Below are 23,406 nucleotides of genomic sequence, written 5' to 3' on the forward strand. Positions count from 1 at the left end.
AAAACATCACCATATATTGCCAGCTCCATTTTGGGAAGCTCAGTGGATAACAAGTTCCAATTGGCTACAACCCATATTTACACCCTATCATTGGCAAAGAAACAATATTTAGACTCTGATACGTTTTGCTCACAAGTCAAGATTGTTATTCATTTTTGTATGAAAGAAGTCAGGGGCAAATCTAATCTGCCAGAACGTGCAATTTGGAATAAGACTGAGGATAGACTGAAGGCATGCATTTGATTTAGACTTCAATAGGTCAACATAAGTTGTTACTAAAATTAGTGTGAGTTGTTACTGAAGTTAGTGTGCCACCAGTTGGTGGTGGGAAGATAATTCACACTGACCTTCCACTATGGAGGAAGTCTGACTGGGACACAGGTGTAGCATGATCAGATCAATGGGATAACATTATTATTTATCTATTTAGAGATACCAAGCAGAACACCGCTCTGGCACAATGAATCTCACCGGACAGCAACCCAGTTATTTAACCCTAGCCTAATCACAGAACAAATTACAATGACCAATTAACCTATTAACTGGTATGTCTTTGGAAAATGGGAGGAAACCAGAGCATCAGGAAGAAACCCACACATTCAGAGAGAAGACATAGAAACCCCTTACAGATGGTGCCGAAATTAAACTCCAAACTCTGACACCCCAAGCTGTAATAATGTCGCATTAAACTGTTATTCATTACTTTTATTATTCACTGTTTATATTCTTTAGTGTAGTTCTATTTTTTATTGTTTTCATTTTTTATTATTTAGTATAGTATCAATTTAATTCCCCAGAAACAATCTGAAATCACCAGATTTCCTTAATAGCGAAGAGAGAAAGCTTGCATGCAATCACACTGTTAATACCCCTCATCATTTTGTAAACCTCTAAGATCTCCCTCATTCTCCTGTGCTCCAGTGAACCCATTCAACCTTCCCTATAATTCAGGTCCTCGACCCCTGGCAACATCCATGTAAATTTTCTCTGCACTCTTTCAGGCTTATTTATATATTTCCTGTAGGTAGGTGACCAAAGCTGCACACAATACTCCAAATTTCCTCCATTTGTTTACATGAATGTCTGCCTTTTTAATGAATAAAAAGAGGTTTTCCTTTTAATTCATTATTTTCATCCTATTCTCCCTATGAAATCAATCCTGTGTATACTGGTCGAAATGTCAACTGGCATATGGTGATTTCAAGTCCTAAAGGAAACTTAAAGTGGCATGTTCATAAAACCGGGTGCTGGCAGATGGGACTAGGCAGAAGACTGGGTTGGAACAGACTAGGTGGGCTGAAAGGACTGTCTCTGTGGTGCAGAGCTCAATGACTCAATGAGATGTTGAGCCATTTGCCAAATACTCTAGTTTACACTTACCTGGAATATCCATTACTTTACTCATTCCTCAAAGTCAGTCAGTATTACTGTAGTGCTATATGCTACAGGATACTATGGAACCACCACCTATTCTAGCTGCCATAACATTGTAACGACAGGCACTTATACACTTACTAGTGTTCCCCGGTATACTTGAAGTGCTTTTTTAAAAATGCTGAGCAGAGGTAACCTGGGAATAGACATTTCACAGCAGAAATCCCTTCCTTGATGTCATCTGATTCCATTTCAAGTGACATCATGAATCAAGGACTGGCCAGCCCCCATTCATGATGCCGCTGGAGAAGAGCTTTGTGATGCCACTGAGAAGCTAGGCCCAATTGAGGTCATTGGCCGTCCTGTGAGAGATAGCAAGGAGCTTTCAAAACAAGATCTTCTCTGAACCTCCGTATGGTAATGACAGTTTGCTGCATCACCAGAGGTTCTGGAGTTTGGATTGGAAGGAAGTGGGGACTTCTCCCTACAATTTTGCCATCATCCATACTAAAACCAATATCATAAAGCTCTAAGCAGATACTGAAAGTGACTAATAGTTTTGGATAACCAAAGGTTATACATGGTGTTATATTAACATCAATCTCTTTCTTTTTGTACCACAGACAGTATCAGGGGAAGGGCAGTTTCAGCTGTTTGCGATCATGTGACTTAATGCCGCGTAGTGCATCCTTGCACAGATTTTGAGCAGCTTCTCCTTTGCTTTACAGATTTCCATCACACTCTTTTGCTTTTCGCTTTGATTTACATTCTGCTTGTCACAGAATCTCCACAACTCCCTCCAAAGCAGGTTCAAGGTGGTGGGCATAGACATTAAACTTATAAATGCGCATGCTGCAAAATAATTTGGCACGTGTCTTAAGAAGTAACCCTGTTAAGTTAACAAATATGGCCTGGATTTGGATTAAGTTGGCTGTACAATGAAGAAGCATGGCAAAAGGTAGGCTGTGTGCCCACATGGTTCTTCCTATGGGTCTCCTCCACGGCAAACTGGAGAGAGATGAATACTATCTCTAGAGGGCCACAGAAAAGGATTGAATTGCCAGCGACTCTGTCACCTACAACTGCCTTTGTTAAGTCATGGAAGAGAGTGCATTGGTGGTTGTGGACCTGCAGCGGGTGACCAGGAAAGCGAGGGAAGACAATTGAACACAGTCAGAACATGAGCTGTGGACTTCATGCACAGATTCAAAAAAAATTGCAGACTCTGAGAATCTGAAATAATAAACAAAATTCTGGGAATATTCAGCAAGTTAGGGAGTATCTGTGGAGAGAAAAATTGAGTTACGGTTCATTTTATTTTTAATTTTTTTTTAAGAGATACAGCACAGTAACAGGTCTGTCCAGCTCAAAAAGCCCATTCTGCCCAGTTACACCCATGTGACCCATTATCCTACTAACCGGTACATCTATGGAATTTGGGAAGAAACCCAAGCACCCAGAGGAAACCCATGCGTCATGGGGAGAACTCCTTTCAGACTGTGGCAGGAATTGAACCGGGGTCACTTAGGTAGGTGACTTTCTGTCAGAACTGGGGAAATCTAGAAAAAATCTCATTTCCAACTGCAAAGAAGGGGAAGGTCTGGAGAGAACAAAGGGATTACACGTAACAGGGTAGAGGCCAGGACTAAATGGATAGGATGCAGTACACTGATTTAGTTGAGAGAGAGTGATGAATGGGAGGCTTTAATGCAGCGTGCTCTCCACACCTTCCCCTTCTCTGCAACTGGAAATAAGCTTGTTTTCTAGATTTCCTCACAGTGCCACAGTGACGGAGTGGTTAGCGCAATGCTATTACAGCTCAGGATATCACAGAGTTTTGAGTTCAATTCTGGCGTCCTCTGTAAGAAAGTTTGTAGGTTCTTCCTCTGTACACACGAGTTTCCTCCAGATGCTCCGGTTTCCTCCCACAGACCAATGACCTACTGGTTAGTAGGTTTATTTGTCATTGTAAATTGATCTATGATCTAGCTGGGGATTAAACTAGTGGGTTGCTGGGTACTGTGGCTCGTTGGATCAGAAGGGCCTGTTCCATGCTATATCTCTAAATAAATATAAAGTAAGTATCTTGTCTCCATAGTTAGGAGTGTTTTAAAGAGGCCTTCAGTGTCACCTTTAAAGGAAAACTGATTAGGCCACAAGGTTTTGTCTGAATGTAGTCACCTGGGCACCAGCTATGGGCAGGACAAGCCAACCTTAAAAAGGGAGACCTTAAAAAGGGAGGCCTCAAATAGGCATTGGGCCTGTTAATCAAAGGGCCTGATGCCTTGACTATTCCAATGCACTCCTGGTCAAACATCCAAACCTTATCCAAAATCACAGTCTCCTCTTCACTCTGTATTGTTAAAGTGCATTTACTCTCAATTAAGTTACATTATAAAATGCTTATGTTTCTTTCAAAACAATTCATACTTTCTGTCTCCTCTTCAGTTCCAAAAGCTCGCAATCCGCACTTTTCTTATTCAAGCCAATAATCATTCCACCATTGCTGTCTCCCTTCTGCTGGCAGTGCCCTACACTGGACCTTCCTTGCCAATCTCTATGATTTGCTTCCTTTCTTTTAAGATGTTTCGTTACGCATGCTCCTTTAACCCAGGTTTTGGCCATCTGAGCTAATACTTCATTTACGGAATGTCGTATTTGGTTTGATAACGTATGATGACCCATGATACATTTTGCTACTTTAGAAGCATGGGTGATGAATCCTGATGTTTTTATCCACTGTGTGACAGAGGTTGGGTAAATTGTTCTGACAGCTCACTCCTGGGCTTTCAGGCCAGGTCCTCTGTACAGGCAACACCCACACAGCAACTGTGATATCAAATAACACGCAGTATACAATTGACCTTCACTTGCACACAGGCCTACAGTGCAAACAAGACTGGTGAAATAATGTTGGACTTAAACACTGACATAATCTTGGCTGCAGAACTGAGACCTGATTCTGCATTAATTAAAGGATCCAGTTCTTTCTATCTGCTGCCAGAGAGTCTGAAGAATGTATCTCCCGCCAGCTATGCTCCTTCTCTTAACTTTTCATCTTTATCGCTTCCCCTCTGTAGCAGACAATTCTAACCAAAGCAATTGCCATTGCTGGCAGCCCTCACAGATTTGTTATACTTGTATGATGCACCCTCAGCTCCAATAATGATTGTTCCAGAAGTCAAAGCTATGTATTCGATGCTTTCTTGGCAATTAGTAAACATTCAATCTTGAATTGATGAAACTTCAGCATACTTGTGTAACTAAGCAAAATTAAGCAATCAACAAAAGATACATCCGTCAGCCCCCAACTGCAAATGGCCCCCAAACAAAGCACAAATAAGTAACTTGTTGCCTTTGCTTTGACCAGACCCCCGCTCATGTGAGTAGTTACCATAATAAGCATAAGCACTCAATACAGAATACAATTTAAATCATTTTAATATCACCAACATAGTGTTGTGAAATTTGTTAATTTAGCAGCATTATATTGCAATATATGATAGAAAAAACAGAATTACAGTAATTATGCACTGTATATGTATATTAAATAGTTAAAGCAAGTAGTGCAAAAACTAGTCAACAAAATAGAGAGAGTACACAGGAGATTTACTAGAATGTTACCTGGGTTTCAGCACCTGAGAGAAAGGTTGAACAAGTTAGGTCTTTATTCTTTGGAGCGTAGAAGGTTGAGGGGGGACTTGATAGAGGTATTTAAAATAATGAGGGGGATAGATAGAGTTGACGTGGATGGGCTTTTTGCATTGAGAGTAGGGGAGATTCAAACAAGAGGACATGGGTTGAGAGTTAAGGGGCAAAAGTTTAGGGGTAACATGAGGGGGAATTTCTTTACTCAGAGAGCGGTAGCTCTGTGGGACGAGTTTCCAGTAGAAGTGGTAGAGGCAGGCTCGATTTTGTCATTAAAATAAAAAAATTGGATAGGTATATGGACAGGAAAGGAATGGAGGGTTATGGGCTGAGTGCAGGTAGGTGGGACTAGATGAGAGTAAGCGTTCGGCACGGACTAGAAGGGCCGAGATGGCCTGTTTCTATGCTGTAATGTTATATGGTTATATGTTATAAAAACATAAATAAATTAAAAAAGTAGTGAGGTGATGTTCATGGGTTCAGTATCCATTTAGAAATCAGTTGGGTTGGCAGAGGGGAAGAAGCTGTTCCAGAATCACTGAGTGTGTGCCATCAGGCTTCTGTATCTCCTACCTGATGGTAACAATGAGAAGAGGTGTCCTGGGTGGTGTGGGACACCGCCTGCCTGAAGCACTGCTCCTTGACTTGGATACTACGGAGACTAGTACCCATGATGGAGCTGATTAATTTTACAACTTTGTGCATATTTCAATCCTGTGTAGTAGCCACTCCCACCACCTCCCCACCCACCCCCCATACCAGACAGTGATACAGCCAGTCCAAATGATCTCCATGGTACATTGTTAGAAGTTTTCGTGTGTTTCAGGTGCCAAACCGAATCTTCTCAAACCCTGAATTAAATATAGCCACTATCTTACCTTCTTTATAACTGCATCAATATGTTGCGTCAAGGTTAGTTCCTCAAAGATATTGACACCCAGGAACTTGAAATTGCTCACTCTCTCCACTTTCGATCTCACTGTCAGGATTGGTTTGTGTTCCCTTGTTCCGCCCTTTCTGAAGTCCATAATCAGCTCTTTGCTCTTATTAACATCAAGTGCAAGGTTGTTGCCGCAACATCACTCAACTAGCTGGTTTATCTCGCTCCTGACTGCACTCTCATCACCATCTGAGATTCTGCCAACAATGGTTGTATCATCGACAAGTTTATAGATGACATTTGAACCGTGCCTGGCCACACAGTCATGGGTGTAAAGAGAGTACAGCAGTAGGTAATGCAGATAGAGAACAGATGCATTGCTCCTAAACCCTCATCCTCTTTCTTATTGATATCTCAGGAGATCCAGAAAGCCCTTCCATCCCACAACCTCATATCTTTTGCCTGTCCTCTTTTTGACCTTCCTCCACTCTTCTGATCTCTTTCCCCTCTTCCTATTAACCTTCTTTTCCTTCAGCCCTCTTGTGTTTCCCTCTCAATCTTACAGCTCTGCCATACCTGCTCCTCCACTGATTTCCCTCACCTGGTCTTCCCCAGTGATCAGAATCCCTGTTCCCCTATTCTGCTCCTCTGCTCACTTCCTCCACCACCTCAGAAAAGACCGGAAATTGGAGAGAAAGGTTGTTGAGGCCAAGTCTGGAGTACAGTATTGTGTGTAATTCTGCTTACCTACCTCTGGAAAGATATCAAAGAGATAAAAATATAGAGAAAATTTACAAGAGTATTACTGGGACTTGAAAACCTGAGTTATAGAGAAAGGTTGAATAGTTAATTCCCTGGAGTGTAGGAGAATGAGAGGAGATCTGATTGAGGCATATAAAATTATGTGAGGCATAGATAGGGTAAATGCAAGCAGGCTTTTTCCACTGAGGTTGGGTGAGGTCAGAACTAGAGGTCATTGGATTGCAAGGTGAAATATTTGAAGGGAATCTGAAGGGGACCTTCTTCTCTCAGAAGATAGAACAGGTGTGGAATGAGCTGCCAGCAGAAAAGGTGGATGTGGGCTCGATCGCAACACAAGAGAAATTTGGATAAATCGATGAGAAAGGTGTGGAGAGATATAGTCCAGGCATAAGTCCATGAGATCAGGTAGAATAACAGTTTAGAATAGACTGTGTAACCCAAAAGGCCTATTTCTGTGCTGTAGTGCTCTACAAACTTCGAAGTGTTCATACAAATATGTATGTGTAAGGCTTGTTTGGTATAGTGTATTTTAGCAGACTACAGTACTAGGCACCCTACATAGTTGAATGTCAATGTACAATTGTATGCAAATTAATTTCCTATCTCACTATATAATTTTTTTGATACTGTTATTGCTTCAGATTTCAGCACTGGATAGCCCTTTTAGTTCACTTACCAATATATTGGGTGGCACACACCTGGTTCAGAATCAGTTTGCAAATACATTTGCCATCTTAAGCACTTCAACAGCAATTTAACACTAGTAACATAGACACATGTTTATTAAACCTCCAAGCAATGACCTTGAATACAGGACGCAATCCACAATTTTAAAACAGTTCTATGCGCAATAACTAAAATTAACCACTTATACAGGTGCAAGGTGTCTAAACGTGTAGAGTGTCACCAAAGTCAATAATATTTTACCCGTGTTAGGCAGTGCTTCAGTGATTCATTGCCATAGCACAGCAGTGCGGTACTTTGCATACTATGCTGCCACAGAGCAAGTACTAATCTACAAACAGAGAAGCCGTATCTCAGTAAAACTGACAGACAGCCAATTAAATTCAATTTAAAATTCGGCTAGAATGGTTGGCCTGTAAACAGAATGGAGTTAAAATGATCTTACATCACTGACTAAATCACGTTCGAAGGGATTAAAAGTGGTCTCAAACTACGCATCAAACAATGGCAAAATGTTTATATTAAACTCTGTCAGAAGGTGAAAAAAATAATCCCAAGTCTAAAAAAAGCATGTGGTTTTAAAAAATACTTGAGCAATTTAGAGAAGAAATTGAAACTCAAATTATTAAACAGTAACAAAAAGGGGTTCATTTTTCCTTGCTTTCATATTTCCATATTTTCATAAAGCACTTTCTGTCATCTATTGTCACTAGCCAAAAACTAATACTGACAAAAACCTGTCTAGTTTATCAGGAATGTAATTATTACACAGTGCAAATGGATGAGAATAAGTGGATGTCACATAATTTTGTGCAGCAAAAGAGCTTGCATGTCGCCTTTCCACTGGACTGAGTCCTCACAAAAGCAATGCTCAATCATGACCTATGCAACCCCCATTGGAGGCTGTCCCCAGCTGCTACCACCAATGTTATGGGCCAATCAGAGAAGCCAACCATTAAAGTCATGCACCGGATGGCCCCCAGTCAACAATGAGAGAGACTGGAGAATGAGAAAATGGGAGGGAAAACCCATAAAAATACCGAGAAGTATGGCGTCACCAGATTTGTGAGGGTGAGCTCACAAAGCTGAGTATTGCTTTAAGTGTGTGCATGTGGACACCCCCCCCCCCGTGCATCTTCCAACATTCCCATACAGAATTGTTCCCCCACCTCTCCAGCAGAACCATATAATCAACACACAGATTAAACTTATGGCTGCTTCATACTGTCCAGTGAGACAGGATGTACTAGGAATATGAGATCCCAAGCAAGATGAGAAGCACTGCCGTAGAGGAGTTACATTCTACAGAAAGAGCCCTTTACTAGTTTGATCACAGTATAGTGACTCTGGAAGAAGTATGAGAAATATCCAGTGAGTTTTTGAGCTGGTCTGTAGAGTCCCGTTGTGATCCATGGACCTTCAAGAGGCATCCAAATATAGAACTCAACCTGATGTGTTCATTTTTATTAACTACCAGATGAACGTTATTTTATGGACCCAGGGGCTCCGTTTCATGTCACAAAGATTTTAAACATCCATTGCACAATGGCTGATATCATTAGCTGCCTGCCAAATGCTGGGAAAACATCATATTCAGTCCATATGGACTCCAACTAAAAACATCCAGTACAATGATATACTTCAAAAGTTACTACAGATGAAATTTACTGTTGGAAATATTGAACACTGTATTACCCATCCAGTCTCTGCATAAGTATCTCCAGCATTTTTTACTGCCCTCCTATTGTAAATATTGCAAATCCACAATAGGAAAATACTCATCTACTTTATTCACTTGTATTCTCTCTGATGCACGTGCTGAGTCGTGGCCATGCAGTTTATTTACAAAGTAAACAGTACAGATGCATGCCACTGTTGTTCACAATTTATTAATTATTGCAATGTTGTGCAGGTAACAATTGACTCAATAAATTGAGCCTGAGAGTACCCAAACCATATGGACCAGGTGGATCTCAGATTTTATGTCTGAACAGAAATATTAGCCTTTCAGTCAAATGGGAAGACCCTCATAGTCAATCTGTATCTAATGTTAATATGCATCATTTCTAGCCGTGATTGTGGGATTGCAATTAGTAGCTCTTACACTTGCTGTCATTCGTCTCCCTAATGTATAGGTGTGAATAATAAATATATTCAGATTCAGATTTATCTGATACATACCTACCCAAATATGCACTGGGGTAGCCCACAAATGTTGCCACACATTCTGGCACCAACGTAGTATGCCCATAGTATTCAGCAGAGCAACACAAGCAGTAGCAACAACAACAAAAATAAACAACAGTAGTAAAACAAACCCCTTTCCCACCCTCCCACCTACCCCAACCCCCACTCACACATGCAGTCTGTCCTCCAGCCCCAGGACGGGGTGCCTCCAGACCCCCAGTCCTTTGCCCTAGACTTCCAGACATGTCCAAATTAGTCTCCTGGCTGAAGGCAGTTCCTCCAGCAATACCTAGAAACTCAATCCAGGAAACTTCATACTACATTACACACAGTCAGAGCCTTTACCCAAGAAGTTACAGAAGAATTTTCTGCTGAAATATTCAAAGCGAGCATTCTTTCCCATAGTGTAAAACTCCAGAAAAGCTCAGTGTCAGATCACACAAAGATAATGCTGACTTCTGTATAAAATGTATATTGATTGCTGACTTCAACAAAATGAAAACCAGGAGAAATGTTTCTTGATCAAATTTTTTTTTAAATTGCAAGATGTTGGAAATCTGAAATTAAAATAGAAAATGTTGAAAACATTCCGAAAGCCAGTCAGCATCTGTAGAGATATCCATTGGTTGCTACATTGAGATCACTTGTTTTGTAAGATTGTGCAAGGTCAAAGTGACCCCATGAAGATAACAGTCAAAAAGTGACTGTGACGTAGGAGGCCAAGAGGTTCATCCTTGCCACACCAGTGATAAATGGCAAGGTAGCCCCCTAGAAAGAAAAAGTGGGTAGACAGAGAGCACAAGATTCCTCTTTGACCATTCTCCTCAAAAACAAGCACACCATTTTTGGATACTGTTTTTTTTGGGGGGGGGGATGCCACGTTTCTGGCACCATTGTTGGTTCAAAGCTTAGCAGGAAAGGACTTTAATGATAGAAGTCTCGATAGTTAGGGGGATAGATTAGTCAGGGAGACTTTGTGGCCACAAAATTGTGTGCTGCCTCCCTGGTGCCACACTTCAAGATGTCACAGAGCAGCTACAAAACAATTTCAGAGAAATGATGAGTAGCCAGTAGTTACTGTGCACGTTGGTACAGCTTACATGGGCAGGGAAAGGGACTAGCTCCTACAGAATGAATATAGGGAGCTAGGGAGAAGTTATAAAGCAGGACCTCAAGGGTAGTAACCTCCATCTTGTTTCAAATGTCATGTGCGAGGGAGGGCAAGAATGGCAAAAGAACGCATGGCTCAAATGTTTATGAGGCAGGCACTGATTCAGATATTTTGGCATATATATTGTAAGGAAAAAAGAGAAACTGAAGAGAGAATAGGGAGATCTTTGTATGCAACTGCAGGAAATGGGCAAGGTCCTCAATGAATATTTCTACCCTGTTTTACTTGTGGAGAAAGCTATGAAGACTTTGGAACTTGGAAATGCAAACAGGGAGGTGTTGGGAGATAGTCTACATTACAGTAGAAAAGAATCTGGTTGTTTTAAAAGGTATGAAAATAGACAAACCTTCAGGGCCTGACCAGGTTTATCCAAGAATACTATGGGAAGCTAGAGAAGAAATTGCCATGCTGAAATACTTACATCATCGTTAGCCATGGGTGAGGTGCTGGTAGACTGGAGAGTAACAAATGTCATGTATTTATTTACAAAGGTCAGAAAAGTAAAACCTAGGAACCATAGACCAATAGAACTAACAGATGTGGTGGGTAGGTTACTATAAAGGATTGTGAGGGATATCTGTACATCTTGGAAGTTTAACTAGGGATAGTCAGCATCATTTTGTGGCTGGGAGTTAATTTATTATGAACTTGATTGAGCTTTTTGATGAGGTGACCAAACAGTTGATGAGGACAGGGCAGTAAATGTGGTTTCACATTGAGTTCAGAAGGGCCTTTGATAAGTTCCCACATGGTAGACTGCTCTGGAAGGTTAGATCACATGGAATCCAGAGAGAGCTGACTAACTGGACAGTGGAAAGCAGGAGGTGAAGGAAGAAGATTGCTTCTCAGATTGAAGGCCTGTTAATGGTGTGCATCATGAGTCAAGGTCCATTGTTGTTTTTCATCTATATCACCGATCTAGATATAGATAGTTAATAAGTCTGTAGAGGGTACTAAAATAGTTGGCATAGTGGATAATGAAGAAGCTTATCAGAAATTACAGGGGGAAGATCTTGAGTCACTGAGTAAGCTGGTCAAGGAATGGCAGATGGAGTTTAATTTGGATATATACCATGCGGTGCACTTTGAAAAATTATATCAAGGTAGAACTTTCACACTGAATAGCAGGGCCTTGGGGAGTTTAGTAAAACAGAGGCACCTTGGAGTATGTTTCCCTGAAAGTGGAGTCACAGGTAGACATGGTGGTGAAGAAGGCTTTGGCATGCTGACTGTCATCAATCAGGGCACAGGATAGAAAAGCTGATCTTATATGATGCAGTTACATGATTACATGATGCAGTTTTACAGGACATTGCTGAGGCCACACTTGGGAGTATTATGTCCAATTTTGGTTGCCCTAATATAAAGAAAGATGTTATTAAATTGGAAAGAATGTAGAAAAGATTTGTAAGACTACCACTAGGAGTTGAGGATCTGAATTATAGGGAAAGGTTGGACAGGCTGGAACTTCGTGCATTAGAGTGTAGGAGATCAAGAAGTGATCTTATAGAGGTGTATATCAAGAGGGGTATAGATAGGGTGAATGAATTTACGGTTTTCCCAGGATGGGGGAATCAACAACTAGGGACCAGAGATCTAAGGTGAAAGGGGAAAAGATATAAGAGGAATGTGAGGGGCAAATTTTACACAAGAGAGGGCATCTACATGGAATCAGCTGCCAGAGGAATTGGTTGAGGTACAATAATAACTTTTAAAAGATAATTGGACAGGTACATGGATTGGAAAGATTTAGAAGGTTATGGACAAAATGCTGGCAAACTAGCTTAGATGAGGCATCTTGGTTGGCATGGAGCAGCTGAGCAGATGACCTCTTCATGCTGCATGATTCTTGTTCCAGCCTAATCCCACCTCCCAGTTCCTGGGATGTGGCTTTGAAGATTAAAACAACCAATTGGTCATTCTGTTCCTTTTCATAGAGTGCTAAACCTCCGTCAACTTTGAGCAAAAGCATCAACACATCACAGAAACAAGATTTCCCTCCATGACCTATCTATACTTCTCATTGCCGCAGTAGATCAGCCAGTTTAATCAAGGACCCAATGGACCCTGGACAATCTCTTTTCTCCCCTCTTTCACCAAGAAAAAGATACAAAAGTCTGAAAGCACATACCACAAGGCTCAAGGACAGCTTCTAAAACTATTTAAGATTATTGAATGGTTCCCTGCTGCCATAAGATGGATTCTTGACCTCACAATCTTGCACCTTATTGACTATCTGCACTGTACTTTTTTCTTTGTAGCTGTTACACTTTATTCTGCACTCTATCAGTGTTTACCTTGTACTACCTAAATGCACTGTGTAATTAACTAATTTATGTGAACTGTATGCAAGACTAGCTTTACAGTGTACATTGGCACATGTGACAACAGTAAGCAAATTCCAATTAAATTTCCAATAACTAACAAATCAAAGATATAAAGATTCATGTGCATTTATTATCAAAGTGTACAATCCTGAGATTCATCTTCCTGTAGACAGCCATGAAACAAAGGAACACCATGGAACTGGTTCAAAGAAAACATCAAACACCCCACATGCAAAAAAAAGGGAACAAATTGCACAGAATATTAAACATCAAACCACAGAGTCCTTGAAACAGTCTAGGAACGTTCACAACCACAAACCCATCCCTTACCCCTTCTCCCCAAGCTATTGACCTCTCTGTAGCAAATTATTCCTAGCCACACCTTTCATAACTTTATGTTGCTCAGTTATTACAGGGGAAGCAAGCCCAGACTGACTGATCTTTCCTCAAAGCAATATTCTTCTACCCAGAAAATCTCCTTTGCACTCAGTTTCCTTTTAATCCAGGAAACAGCAACCTTTTTTAAAACCTTCTTCAGACTTGTTGCAATTTGGATGATTGTAACAAGTATAAAGAGCAGATTCTAATGAGTGATTGAAGAGCTACTGTAAGCTTTATTTTCCAAAGGTGCAGATAGCCATAACGCCCTAAAATTGATGAAGCTTCACAATGGCCATTTAAGAGCAGATTTTAAGTGGAAATTTTGGCTTCATGCTCAACAATTTCTGATGACACATAGCCTTTGATTCTGAGAAGGAACTGAACATTGATAGGGTCATGACAAATGCATTATGCAGTTAAGAGCAATCTGCTGTGTTATTGTATAATCAGAAAACAGGGAGTGCTTTTGTGAGCATTTGGGCTGACTTACTACAGCCTAACTCAGATGGCTGACAATAGACCCAAAGGCTGAGTAAGAATCAGTTTGAGGAAGAGGAAGTGGTGTCGGAAATGAGATTAGACCTGATCCAAGTGTTAAGCTCTGATAACCCATCTGTGCAAAGAACTGCTTTAATTTAAAGAGCAATTAACCTTCGCCGGACTGGCTCAAGCAGAATACAAAACAAAATAAATGAGCAAAAGAGAAAGAGAGAGAGAGAGCAAAAGGAAAAGATTAACAAACGCTGATTATGCAAGCGCCTGTTGAGGTCCCTCAGGACTGCCCATTGCTTGATTACACTGCGTCCATATCTACGTGAATCATACTCTCCGCTCTGGTATCAACACAGCTGAAGTTCAATAACTTGACAAGTGTGGCCCTCAATCATGCTAATGTAATTTCTCAAACTCTACAACAGTTTTGTCAAAATACTTCTAGAATACATTCCTTCATCAAAAGTTTTGACCAATGATTAGTTTAACAGAAAGAAAACAAAACATTGTCAATCTTTCTTTATTCATTGGAGAGGATCTGGGATCACTCTAGGCTCCTATCTCTGTTAAATTTGCATTCTTGTTAGGTACAGAGGTACTGCTGAGAGATGCACACAGGAAAGAGAGTAAAGTCAAAAGGCCACCTGTCCTTGGCACTTTTATTCACGTCCAAGCAGCTGACTGTAGAGGCCACGGAGAATATTTCCTGTCCCTTCTGACCAGCAACGGTGTACGGGGTGGGGAAAGTAGTGAAAATAAACAAATCTCTGAAGAGAAATATATAAGTTGAAATCATGTCACGCACATTCTAAACATGTTTACCGCAGAACTTCCAGTTGAATGATCAGTCGTCCTAAAAGGCAGAAAAAAGTTACATTCTGAGTGGCATCTTGCACATTAATTCCAATGATATACTTATCATGTGTAGTCATTTTTATATTACTGTTGCAGAGATCGGTGATCTCATTACATTTAAAGTTCAAAGAAAATTTATTATCAAAATCACCATATCCCATTCTGAGATACATTTTCTTGGAGGCATTCAAAGTAGAACGAACAAATACAATAGAATCAATGAAAAACTACACAAAACCAGACCAACAAACAATCAGACAAACTTTGCAAATGCAAAAATAAATAAATGAATAAATAAATAAATACAAATAAATAGATATATAGATAAATATATAATACTGAAGACATGAGTTGTAAAGTTCTTGAAAGTAAATCATTTTAGTGTTGATGTTAGCAAAGTTATCCACACTGGTTCAGGAGCCTAATGGTTGAAGTATAATAAGTATATTTGTTCTTTTATATAAATATGTCTTTCAGAAAAAGTTCCTGTTAAATTCATTTGCATCTGACCAAAACACATTTCAACATGGAGTGATGCCTTATCATCAGGAACTAGAAAGAAACACTAACCCAATGATTAATAGGTCCTGAGATTTAAGCTGGGATCCCTGCCTTTTGATCTCTGTATTGGGGTGTTGTGACTGATTTATGCAGAAGGAGGTTTGTGTAAAAAGAATATTTGACCAAGCATATGGTTTTCTGAAAGAAGATAATTGAAGAGTAGATTATGGAGGACTCAAATTTGTCTCGGTGTAAGTTATAAATCAAGCCTTTATGAAAGGAATCCCAGCTTGTTTTTTAACCAGTGAAGTATTTATCACATGCAACAACCCTTGGGATATGTCAGTGTATTACAGTGTTTTTATGCTGACCCCTTTTTATTTAATATGTAAAGCATGTTAGCTCATAATCGCATTTCCTCTTTGAAATAAGGTTTGCAGGTAATTCACATTGTTACTTCTGACATATGTCATAAAACATCTCTAGTAATGCAAGCTGTTGAGAAACAATGACTCCTTTCAGGTGGTGAGCTTGTTACCTCTATTCAGTGTCTAGAGAATAAAGATATTTGCAGCTTAAGAAAGAATTTGAGTGGAGAATGAAAGATTTTGCAAAGAATGTGTTGTTCTGCTCCTGTAACAATCTCCCTTCCCACATTCCACAAATCACCACTAGACAGCAGTTTTCCCTAGATTTCAATAACTGCTTCAGAATGGTTCACGTCTACAACTGGCTGATGTCCTGGTATAAAAGTTAGTTGTGCAGGAAGTGTGTGCCTAGCCCACTGTTCTACTCTCTCTACACCCATGACTGTATGTGTAGTAGGCACAGCTCAAACACCATCTATAAATTTGCTGATGACAACTATTTTTGGCAGAACTTCAGATGGTGACAAGAGGGCGTACAGGGGCAAGATATCTCAGGTGGTTGAGTAGTGTCACAGCAACAACCTTGCACTCGACGTCAGTAAGACCAAACAGCTGACTGTGGACTTCAGAAAGAGTAAGATAAGGGAAGACACACCTGTCCTCATAGAGGGATCAGAAGTGGAAAGGGTGCGTAATTTCAAGCTCTGTGAAAATCTATTCTGGGCCCAACATATCAATACAGCTACACTACAAAGAAGGCACAACAGCAACTATATTTTATTAGGAGTTTGAGGAGATGTGCTATGTCACCAAAGGGAACTGCGAATTTCTAGGCATGTACCCGTGGAGAGCATTCTAACAGGCTGTATTACTGTCTGGTATCGGGGAGCTAATGCACAAGATTAAAATAAGCTGCAGAGAGCAGTGAGCTCCATTATGGGCACGAGTAGCATCCAGGAGTGATGCCTCAAAAAGGCAGCTTCCATCACTAAGGACCCCATCACCCAGAACATGTCCTGTTCTCATTGCTACCATCAGGAAGGAGGTACAGGAGCCTAAAAGCACACATTCAACGATTCACAAACAGCTTCTTCCCCTCTACCATCTGATCTCTGAATGGACACTGAATACATGAACACTACCTCACTACATTTTATTACATTTTATTTTTCCATTACTTATTTATTTTAACTATTATATATATTTACCGTAATTTACTCTTTTTCTATTATGTATTATATTGTACTGCGGCCGCAAATACAACAAATTCATAACATATACCGGTGATATTAAACCTGATTCTGATTCTGATTCTGAAATTGATTTGAGGATTCCTAAAGCATTCTATTGTGTCTGAATTGGCAACGGAGAGACCACAAACTATTCCAGGTCCTGACTTTCCTAGGAGTGGCCTGTGTCAGAGGGAGCACATGGAGTCATAGACATAGAATCAGAATCATAAACAACTACAGCACAAAAACAGGCCCTTTGGCCCTTCTAGTCCATGCCAAACTATTGAACAGCCTAGACCAATTGACCTGCACCTGCCAATCATGTAGCTATCCAAATTTCTCTTAAATGTTGAAATCAAACCTGCATCCCCCGTATCCGCTGGCACTTCGTCCTACGATCTACCACTGACTGAGGAAGTTCCCCTTAAATATTTCTCCTTTCACTCCTAATCTATGGCCTTTAGTTTTAGATCCCAATCTCAGTGGAAAAAGCCTGCTTGCGTGTACCCTGTCTATGCCCCACATAATTTTGTTTACCTCTACATTCTCTTACAGTCCAGGAAATAAAGTCCTAAACTATTCAACCTTCTATAACTCAGGTCCTCAAGTCCTGGAAATTTCTGTGTAAATTTTCTCTGTACTCTTTCAATCTTATTTATATTTTCCTCTATGTAGGTGAACCAAACTGCACTCTGTATTCCAAATTGGGCTTTACCAGCATCTTATGCAACATGACTCCTGTATTGAATACTTTGATTTATGAAGGAAATGGCATGTGCGTTCCAAGACCACTGTTGCATCAGGGAAGGGAGTTCACACATATCATGATTTACAATCCTCAAGCTAGCTAAAGTGAACCTCGGTCAACGATAGTGCCCTGAATCAATAGTATGCGCTGGAAAAGCAGCAGGAGCACTTTGTCCCTGTTAGCTGGGACTGAAAAACTACTTTTACATTAACATGCAGGAACCTCAGTCAGACTATTTTATTTGTAGGAACTTACTTAGTATTTTCTTTTTAAGGATTCTGTTTGTATTTCCTCTGTAAAACTACATGGTCCTTAGCATGCCCAGTGTATTGTGGCAAAGAAGAAAGTAGACAATACTTTACAATCTGCTCAGCAGCAAGTTTGCATATTTTAAATGACTAAACTCAAGAGATTCTGCAGATGTTGGAAATCCAGAGCAAAACACACAAAATGCTGGAGGAACTCAGAAGGTCAGGCAGCATCTAGGAGAGGAATAAAGAGTCAGTGTTTTTGGTTGAGAGCCATTATCAGACCTAAACTGATGAAGTTTATGTTAGCAACAGGGAACGTGGAATGCAGTTCCCATTAGCTTGAAAATATCATGAGTTTGAGTGCAACACCAAAATGAACATCTGCTTTAATTTTGATCCAGATGTTGGACTTGCAGTTGTGTCTGTGACTGGATCAGCCTGCCAGCTACTGTAACTCTTCAATTTCCAAAGAGAAGAAATTTCTACCTAAAGATGAAAGAGATTAGCTTTATTTATTACATGTATGTCAAAACATACAGTGAAATGTCTCTCGAGTCAAATCAAAACAACGTGAATTGTGCTGGACAACTCACAAAGCGTCATCATGCTTGTGGCACCAATGTACCATGCCCACAATTCAGAACCTTAACTGTACGTATTTGAAATGTGGGAGGAAACCAGAGCACTTGGAGGAAACCTTCAGTCTCAGGGGAATTTACAAACTCCTTACAAACAGCGACAGGAATTGAACCCCAATATTACAGCTAGTGATGCTAAGCATTGTGTTTAACAGTGGCACAGTAGCATAGTGAACAGCACAGCGCTTCCCAATACAAGTGACCGGGGTTCAATTCCCACCGCTGCCTGTAAGGAGTTTGCCTGTTCTCCCCATGACTGCGTGTGTTTCATCTGGGTGCTCTGGTTTCCCTCACACGGTTGGTAGGTTAATTGGGCCTTGGGAAGTGTCCCGTGATTAGATTAGGGCTAAATCGGGGGATTTCTAGGTAGCGCAGCTCGAAGGGTCAGAAGGGCCTATTCCTCGCTGTACCTCAATAATTAACTGCTCTTTTACTGTGCCATCCCCAGCTAATCCTCACCTAATTAAAACCCAACTCTGTGCACGTCAATCACAATTGAAAATAATATTTTAAATAACCATAGTATTTGGTTGAGATACACTGCATTCACATTCTGCTAAGATATTGACAGCCACATTTAACCTCATGTCATTAAAGATACATCCTGAACCATCTTCAGTCTTGTCCTGAATGGAAAATTGGTTATTTCTGGTCAGAAGGGGCAATGACATGACTTGGAATCAAAAATAACATAAGAAATAGAGTATTCCTGATAAATTATAGATGTGAAGAGATCATATGATAGTTATGAAACATTACCAATACCAAATGGTTGATTACATAGCGGTATGTCTGAACTCCACTACAGTTTGCATTATATGAGACAATTAGTTTCAATCTGACAAAAGCAAGAAGCAAAAGACACATCTGATCAGTCTTTCACATGTTTGAGATAACTTGCTACAAAATTTGCATTTTCTGACCTTGAGAGCTGAACATAAAAATTTACTGAAACTGTAGAACCTGGAAATCTGAAAATGCTGGAAAGACTGAGCAGGTTGAGTAACATCTATGGAAAAAACAGTGTGTCATGTGGAAAATTCAACAATTTTGTGAACGCTTATTGTTTAGCAAATACATTCTTGGCCTCAACAGCATTTTCCTACTCTTTCTCCTTTGTAGCTTGGCTCCCTGAGTGTGGAAACCAATGCAGAGGTCAACAACACTGACAACGAAGAGACACTCTCAGTGTTTCAGGAAGCATTTTTTAAATCAAAACTTATAATAATTTCTTATCCCTGCATGGAACTGCTGCTTCAAAACAATACATTATATCATGAAATTTGCTGTACAAAAGTCTGAGGCATATATGTATAGCTATGATGGCTAAGACTTTTGCATAGTACCATATTTGTCAATGTGGCGTGGACTGTGAGTTTGTAAATCTGCCGCGAACAAAGGATGTTGTGAATGGCGAGGGTGGAGCATTGTGGGAGTGGTGTGGAACAGGTGGCAGAGCAGGAGTGCCAAGGGCGGGGAGGTGACCCAGGTTGTGACCCAGGTGCAGACACACCCAGCACTGAGACACCAGGCAAGGTCATTTGATTCCAAGCTATTGGTTTATTGATCGTTACAGAATGTCTCTCTGGTATTTCCTGCTCCCGCCTCTCCCTTCCCCTTTTCCCAACCATGATTACCCTCTCCATGGCCTCTTCCCATTCTCAGTCCACAATAGAAACCCATATCAGAATCAGGTTATTCATCACTGACATATGTCATTAAAATTTGTTGTTTTATTTTATGGCAGCAGTACAGTTCAATGCATAAAATGACTACAGTACTGTGCAAAAGTCTTAGGCACCCTAGCTATCTATATATATATATACACACACCTAAGACTTTTACACGGTACTGTATGTCAGTGATAATAAACCTGATTCTGACTTTGATGATCGAGATATTCATTAGTAATGTCAGAAAACTCAGTCTAGTTAGTTGTTATAACTTGTAAGACCATTAGTCAAGATAAATCAAGGTACTGGTGAATATGGGTCTATCAGTCAGTTTGATGAATGAAGAAATCTTTATTATTGTCCGAGTCTAACACTGCAGGAAGTTTACCCTGACCCCAAGGAGCTCTCTAAGAAGAGGGTACCAACACAGTGAGAGAATACCAAGATACTTCCTTAAGATGCAATTAAACCTTTGATAACTCAGGGAACAACTTCGTCACAAATGACATTCGAATCTACAGGAATTAACATAACATTGAAAGTACTCTCAGGTGACCCTGATGCTGTTCTAAGTTTTCATACAGGATCATCTCTTCACATTCCAGAGATCTGCTGCTTCCAAACCATACTAGTCAAGAAGAAAAAGGCACAGAAAAGTACATTATTATTTGAGCTTGAATGCAATACGCAAAATGAAGATATTCAGCAAAATCAAAATTTAAACAAGATATGATTCAGTCACAAAATCCCAGTACTCTTTTCTCTTTTGTGAAACTGAAATGCAGCTACAAGGACTTGCAAACATGCGTAATGAAATTTAGCACTACAGAGTGCTAAGTAAAGAGTGAAGACTGCAGTGTTCACTCTGCAGTCCCTAATAGAACACACTTTGCTCAAGATGGCCATTGGGAGTCATGACGACTAAACATGCTTGGTTCTCAGGAAGAACATAGAACATGGAACAGTGCAGCACAAGAACAGACCCTTCAGCCCACAATGTTGGTTCTATCCAATTAAATTAGTAATCAAATGGCCAACCTAATCACCTCTGCCTACACAATGCCCATATCTTTCATATTTTTTTTTACATTCATGTGCCTACCTAAACATCTCTTAGAAGTCTCTAATGTATCTGCCTCCACCACCAATCCAGGCAGCGCATGCCAGGCACCCACAACTCCCTGTATAAAAAAACCTACTCTTCACATCTCCTTTGAAATTACCCCCTCTCACCTTAAATGCCCTCTAGTATTAGACATAAGCACCCTGGGAGGAAGACTGTCTGTTTATGCCTCTCATAATCTTATAAACCTCTGTTAGCTCTCTTCTCAGCCTTTGCCACTCCCGAGAAAACAACCCAAGTTTGTTCAACCTCTCATGATCGCAGATGCCCTCTAATCCAGGCAACATCCTGATAAACCTCTTCTGTGCCCTCTCCAAAGTTTCAACACTCTTCCTACAATGGAGGGGGGACCTGAAATGTTTGCAGTACTCCAGATGCAGCCTAACTAGAGGTTTATAAAGCTGCAACATAACTTCCTGACTTTTGAACTCAATGTCTTGTCTATACCTTCTTAACCACCCTCTCAACCTGTGTAGATACTTTCAGGTAGCTAGGAACTTGGACCCCAAGGTCCCATTGCTCGTCACCAATGTTACGAGTCCTGTCCTTAACATAGAGTACTATCTCTTTACAAGGTGCAGCAGTTCACACTTGGCCAAGTTAAACACCATCTGCCATTTCTCCATCCATAACTGCAAATGATCTATATCCCACTATATTCTTTGCCAGTTTTCTATGCTATCAACAATATCACCAATCTTCATATCATCTGCAAACTTACTAACCTACCAATCTCCATTTTCATCCAGGTCATTTATATACATCAAACAGCAGATACCCCAGTAGAGATCCCTGCAGAACACTACTAATCACAGCCCTCCAGCTAGAATAAGTCGTATCAACCACTACCCTCTGCCTTCTATGGGGAAGCCATTTCTGAATCCAAATGGCCAAGAGCTGTTTAATTGGATACAGAACCATAAATGTCCAGTATGTCAACCAATCACAATGAAAAATCTATAAGAAATGATACAAATGATACTTAAAGGACCATGACTTGTTAGCATTGATTTTACAAATCCACACTTGGCTGATAATTTGCGTGTAATTATTGATGGTGTTCGTAAGCTCTTTGTTGTAAGAATTCTGCACCTTCTATCCCTGTGAAGAGGACAATTCCAAAGCTTACCACACTGTTACACTGTATGGTGTTCTGCAGAGATTTAGGATGCAAGACATATTGCTGTAAAGACAGGAATGTGGGCCGCTAAGTTTAATTTTGAACCACATTTGTGTGCACACCTTCCAGAGACAATCTACCAGTATAATTGACCAATTTCAACAGGAGTATCAGAATGCAAAGAAAAATACCATAAAAACAAATATAGGGAAATAAGTGAAATTTACACCTGTAACATTACAGCCTGGAGATAGGCATGTTGTGAAATGCAAATAACCACAAAAGCAGGCAAGCAGTTCCATATAATGCACAACCATTTGAAGTAACCAGCACAAAATGATTCTAATCACGGTATAAAATGGTTTCACAAAGTGCCACAAGAAATATGTCAAACTTCTAAGTACTCAAAGTATCATCTGGTGTCAATGAATCCAAAATCAATAACACCAGGAACGAAGGAGATGCAGAATAATCCCAGATGATGCAATGGTAAAAAGCCAAGGATGACCCGTCATTTGTAAAAGATCTTGTGAAACCGAAACTCAGAAAATTAGGATGTTTTGTTACCCAAAGGTGTGTATTTCCATTTAAAATCTACACATGTCTCTAAGCATGCCCCGTTAATCAGATACAGCCACGGGGAAAAGCAGCAGGCTTTATTTTATATTGCACCCAGCAAAGACTCAACATAGCTAACTGTAGATATAAAGAGTAAATAGTTTCCAGTGCAGGAGTGGGGTCAAAGGTGGGTATACCTTAACCTGCCATTTTGTTGTCATTCAAAGGAGTTCAATTGGATTAAAGAACCAGAGTACAAAATTCAACATAGAAAAGTGAGAGAAGTATTGGGGAGATATGTCAAGGTACATATATACCCCTTGGGCCTGTACTGTGCTATATTCTGTGTCCAAGAAATCCATAACCACCTGATGCAATTCTTCAGCTGGGTTTCATAATGTGTTGGAATGATACTGTCACTTTGCCTTGCTAT

The 23,406-nt window shown here is 40.2% G+C and overlaps 1 protein-coding gene across 8 annotated transcripts in view; it reads right to left on the reverse strand.

Annotated features, from left to right (window-relative positions):
- Nucleotides 1–23,406, reverse strand: part of erg (ETS transcription factor ERG) — a 275,925-nt gene that overhangs the window by 107,207 nt on the left and 145,312 nt on the right. The window lies entirely within an intron of this gene.

The sequence above is a fragment of the Hypanus sabinus genome, chromosome 4, assembly GCF_030144855.1.
Source record: "Hypanus sabinus isolate sHypSab1 chromosome 4, sHypSab1.hap1, whole genome shotgun sequence".
Lineage (NCBI taxonomy): Eukaryota > Metazoa > Chordata > Chondrichthyes > Myliobatiformes > Dasyatidae > Hypanus > Hypanus sabinus.